The following is a 6,124-nucleotide window of genomic DNA, read 5'->3' as shown; positions in this document are numbered from 1 at the left end:
ACATATTATTATTATAAATAATAATAATAACTAAACCCTAACTTATTATTATTCTTCCCTACACATTCTGATCGGTCTCTCTCTCCCCTTGATCCTTGGCTGCCGTCACCTACACACACACATACAACCAAGAATTCAAGTGTTTGATTGAAGAACTAGGTGCTAGGAAGGTATAATCGATTATCCTATGCATCCTTTATACTTGATTTTGATGTTTGTTGGGTTAATTACAAACCCTAGCTGCCGATTTTTATATGGTGTTGTGTTAATATGATTGTTGTTGATTTGATAATGATATGATAACTAGAATTGGTATTGTTACATGCTAATTACTTGTGTCTTTGATTTGAGTTCAAACAAAAACCCTAATCATGTATGTAATGTGTAATTGATGTGCATGGATAGTGTTTATGGAGTTTAGAGTGTTATATGAATGCATGATGGTCATTAGATAGTTAATATGTTGAGTTTGGATGCAAACAGTTTCTGGACAGGTTGTGTTAGTGATGTTTAATTGACTGTAACGAAGTGTAAATGTAAAAATTGGTTGAGATTATTGATACTACAGTAAACTAGGTTGAGTCTAGTTTCTAAAGAATATAAATTTGAAATTTTTGGACAAGTAAAGGTTAACTTTTATGATTTTACAAAAACGTTGTGCAAAGCTGAGCTGTTAGACCTGCTGTTAGGTTGTTTTGTAAATGTTATATCTCATGAACTACGAGACCAATTGGGTTGGTTCCACTTCTGGAAGTTGACTTATTGAGTTAGGAACCTAACCCAAGTGGTCTTGCATTTATTGGATTTTTCGTTTAACAGGAATTTTAAATAACATTCTGTTGCGCATGAATTTGACTGTTATGAGTTTGCTGTAATGATTTGATGATTGTGAGAAACCTATGTGGAATAAAAATATAATAAAATATGTTCTGGAAACCTAAGACATATATGGTTTTGTGATGATTTTTGGTAAATTAATTGTGATGCTATGATCGGTGAGATAGTACAATTTTTCAAGTAGAATTTCTGTCTCTGTGAAACTAGCTGCTGAGTTTTGTGAAAATGCATGAAACATGATACTTGCTATATAATTGTTATGTTTTGACCAAATTGCCCTTGCGGGGAATAATTGCTAATTGATTGTCATGATTTGACCAAATTGCCCTCGTGGGGAATAATGGCTAGTTAATTGTCATTTTTTGACCAAAATGCCCTTACGGGGAGTAATTGCTAGTGATGAATTTTATGAATACATGACACGTAAATAATTGCTTACACATGTAACGTATCACAAATACATATGTTAAAGTCACACACGACTCACAAACGAAACACGAGACATGTTATGTGCATAGGTATTATGTGCCGGGTCTAGAGACTCGATAATATTCCGACACTTAGAAAAATCTCTTTGTTGTTTTAGAACGCTAGAGAGAGTTTTTCTGTGACGCGCATCTTGGTGATTTAATTTGGGAATTTCTTTGCAAACAGTGAGTTTCACTTTCCCCTTTTAAACTGTTTTTAAACGCTTTTCACTTGGGGGAGATAACATACTCCGAAACGCATTTATGATTTTGTTAATATAGATTATATATCACTTGTAAAGACTAAGTGGCAAACGCGTAAACTAAAAGTCCTTCATAACATCGAACCGATTAATATTTGGATAATAGCGAGTCACTGTTGAGTAGTACTACTGGGTTCGACAAACCCCACCCAACGCTAACTCGACTGGATGTCGAGCGGGTGTAATCTTGGCTAAACACATACCATGGTCTGGATGACTTGGTGGCAAGGCAAATGATAAACAGTCAGCTTCGGTGTCGAACACTTAGTGATACTTGTTTTATAGGCTAGCTACCTATAGATATATAATTGACATAACACTATCTGGTAACGCAAAACGCTGTAACGCAAAACGCTTAACGCAACACGCTGAACGCAAACGCTAATCGCTTTATTTTTATTTAAACTTGTGAACTCACCAACCTTGTGTTGACACTTTTAGTATGTTATTCTCAGGTAGCCGAGGCGGGCGCGCGGTTTAGGAACATGCATTGCTTGAAACATTTTTAATTATGCAAACTTATTTTAAACTGTTATCATTGGGTTTTAAGTCGTCCTGGGTGACGCAACATTGGTTTCTATGGTTTTACGCTTCCGCATTTAATTACTCGTAAACGTTTTCATGGTTTTGAAACTTTGTTTTATGGTTTGATTATAACTACTGATTCCGATCCTGTTAGTTCACACCCTCTGACGGTAAAACTCCGTTAGTGGATTTTGAGGGTGTGACAGATTGGTATCAAAGCCATTGGTTATAGCGAACTAGAAGCTGCATGCATACTAGACTATAACCGCGACGACCCATTAGTTATAATGATACGCACTGCATGTGTTTGTGTAGTCTTTGTTATCTTATCTCTTACCTCATTCACTCATACGCGCGTATACACGGCTTACCTGTAGAGATGTCGACGCCACCATCATCATCATCATCCGATCAGATGACTCATGCTCATGGGAAGGAGCCGCAGCTACCTACCTCATTGCCACCCCGTGTAGTCCCGGAACTCGAAGCTCCTGCACCGAAGAGGTATCGCTTCACACCCTCAAAATCCACTAACGGAGTTTTACCGTCAGAGGGTGTGAACTAACAGGATCGGAATCATCAGTTATAATCAAACCATAAAAACGTTTAAATGAAAATAAGTGCGGAAGCGTAAAACCATAGAAACAATGTTACGTCACGTAGGACGATTTAAAACCAATGATAACAGTTAAAAGTAAGTTTGCATAGTTAAAAGTTTTTCAAGCAATGCATGTTTCTAAACCGCGCGCCCGCCTCGGCTACCTGAGAATAACATACTAAAAGTGTCAACACAAGGTTGGTGAGTTCACAAGTTATATAAAAATAAATCGTTTAGCGTTTGCGTTCAGCGTTTTGCGTTACAGCGTTACAGCGTTTTGCGTTACAGCGTTTTACGTTTTGCGTTACCAGATAGTGTTATGTCAATTATATATCGATAGGTAGCTAGTCTATACAACAAGTATTACTAAGTGTTCGACACCGAAGCTGACTCGTTTATTAAGCGCCTTGTCACCAGGTCCTCCAGACCATGGTACGTGTTAGCCAAAATTACACCCGCTCGACCTCCAGTCGAGTTTAGCGTTGGGTGGGGTTTGTCAAACCCAGTAGTACTACTCAACAGTGACTCGCTATTCAAAATATTAACCGGTTCGATGTGTAGGACTTCAAATGTTTCGTTTGCCACTTAGCCTTTACAAGTGATATATAATTTATAACAAAATCTTAAATGCGTTGTGGAGTATGTTATCTCCCCCAAGTGAAAAGCGTTTGAAAACAGTTTAAAGAGGGGAAAGTGAAACTCACTGTTTGCGAAGAATTTCCCAAATTAAATCACCAAGATGCACGTCACCGAAAAACTCTCTCTAGCGTTCTTCCTAGCACCTAGTTCTTCAATCAAAAGCTTGAATTGAGGGTTGTAGGTGTGTGTATAGTGGACGGCAGCCAAGGAGCAAGGGGAGGGGGTTTGCGATCGGAAGTAGGAAGGAAGAATAATAATAGTTAGGGTTAATTGTTAAGGATATATATATAGAAAACTATGTTACACTTTGGCCCCTCCACTTCCAAGTATTACTTTTTCCTAGCTTAAACTAACTTAGTTCTTGTTTCTTGTCTAGCATTACATACAATATAAGCAAGTAACACATATGTTAACACCTAATTATCACATAATTATTATGTTGACGTTTTTCGTTTATTCATCAACCGTTTGCGTCAACTCGTTTGCGTTTCGGTGCAAATCCCGAAAGACTACACATGTAGTAAGTGTTAAGCGTCATTTAAACCCTAGTTTAAACGTAATGAAGTGTGCGTCATAGATTTAGTGATCTTAAGTTTGAATTGACGGAGTTGAGTTAACGGAGTTAACCTGAAATTGACGATTGTCACATCATTCCCATGTTGAAGAATTTTCGTCCCGAAAATTTGAGTCAAGTCGTGATGAGTGTCTGAAAAAGTAAGAAAAATTTTCAGTTTGTCATATCATCCCCTAGTAGAAAGAAATTTCGTCCCGAAATTTAATTCATACCTCCGGTGATGTCTGACGGTTTGCCGGGTTTCGCGGTTTTCTGTGTTTGGTTAGCCCTTCAAAAAGGTGAGGATACTTTTTCATCATTTGATCCTCGCGTTCCCACGTGAACTCCGGTCCACGTCTCGAGTTCCAACGAACCTTAACGATTGGAATTTTGCTGTGCTTGAGCGTTTTGGTTTCCCAATCCAAAACCTCGACTGGTTCCTCAATGAAACGTAACTGTTCATCAACTTGCAGTTCCTCCAAAGGGACTACTTGGGTTTCATCAGATAGGCATTTCTTCAAATTGGGCACGTGGAATACATTGTGTACGCCACCGAGTTCCGTTGGTAGGTCCAGTCGGTACGCCACCGGACCAATGCGCTCAGTTATCCAGTAAGGACCAACATATCGTGGGTTGAGTTTGTTTCGCTTACCAAAGCGAACCACACCTTTCCAAGGTGAGACTTTGAGTAACACTCGATCGTTCACTTGAAATTCAAGAGGTTTTAGGCGCTTGTCGGCGTAACTCTTTTGGCGATCTCGTGCTGCTGCAATGCGATTTCGGATTTGGACAATCTTTTCCGAAGTTTCGAGTACCAGTTCCGGACCAGTGATTTGGCTGTCACCCACCTCTGCCCAACAGAGTGGTGATCGAGACTTCCGTCCGTACAGCGCTTCAAACGGCGCTGCTTTAATACTTGCGTGGTAGCTGTTATTATACGAAAACTCTACCAAAGGTAAGTGAGGTTCCCAACTTTTTCCGAAATCCAATACGCAGGCACGCAACATATCCTCCAGGGTCTGAATAGTTCGTTCACTTTGCCCATCCATCTGAGGATGGTATGCTGTGCTCATATCAAGACGGGTGCCTAGTGCGCTTTGCAGCGACTTCCAAAAGTGCGAAGTGAAACGAGAATCTCGATCGGAAATGATCGAGACAGGCACTCCGTGTCTAGATACCACTTCTTTCATGTAAACACGAGTTAGTCTTTCCATTTTGTCCGATTCCTTAATCGCTAAGAAGTGTGCAGACTTAGTCAACCGGTCAACGATCACCCAGATGGTATCGCATCCCGTCGGTGTCTTAGGTAAACCCGTAATAAAATCCATTGAGATGTGTTCCCATTTCCACATTGGGAGTTCCGGTTGTTGCAGTAGGCCAAATGGTTTCTGGTATTCTATCTTGACTCTGGCACAAGTCAAGCATCTGCTCACGTAGGTGGCAATGTCGGCTTTCATGTTCGGCCAACAGTAAAGTGCCTTTAAATCATGATACATTTTATCTGAGCCAGGGTGGATAGAATATCGGGACTTGTGAGCTTCGTCCATCACTAGAGTCCTCAACTCTCCGTACCGTGGAACCCAAATCCGGTTCTCAAAATATCGGACCCCGTCCGATCTGGTTTCAAGTTGCTTGTTCATGCCCCGCATGAGTTCCAACGGAAGATTGTCATCTTTTAAAGCTTCAAGTTGCGCATCGCGAATCTGATCGGGTAAGCTGGCATGAATCGTGAGTTGCAATGCTCTCACCCGTCTGGGTTTATCTGTTTCTTTTCTGCTGAGGGCGTCAGCCACTACATTGGCCTTGCCAGGGTGGTACTTGATGGCACAATCGTAATCTTTGAGCAGCTCGACCCAACGGCGCTGTCGCATGTTCAGCTCCTTCTGATCGTAGATATGTTGGAGACTCTTGTGGTCGGTGTAAATGGTAAACTTGGTACCGTACAAGTAATGCCACCATATCTTAAGAGCAAACACCACAGCTCCGAGTTCCAAATCATGGGTCGTGTAGTTCTTCTCGTGAACCCGTAGTTGTCGAGAGGCGTAGGCTATAACCTTCTCGAGTTGCATCAGCACACAACCGATACCTTGTATAGATGCGTCACAGTGTACCTCAAAATTTTCCGTTCCCTCGGGAAGGGCTAGAATAGGGGCGCTACAAAGTTTGGTTTTCAACAATTGAAAAGCGGATTCTTGCGCGTCACCCCAACTGTACTTAGTGCCTTTATGAGTCAAAGCGGTGA

This window comes from Bidens hawaiensis, unplaced genomic scaffold, assembly GCF_021521415.1.
Source record: "Bidens hawaiensis isolate Kalapana, Puna unplaced genomic scaffold, B.hawaiensis_p1.1 tig00000566_1, whole genome shotgun sequence".
Taxonomy (NCBI): Eukaryota; Viridiplantae; Streptophyta; class Magnoliopsida; order Asterales; family Asteraceae; genus Bidens; species Bidens hawaiensis.
Note: the sequence above shows the minus strand (reverse complement) of the source record.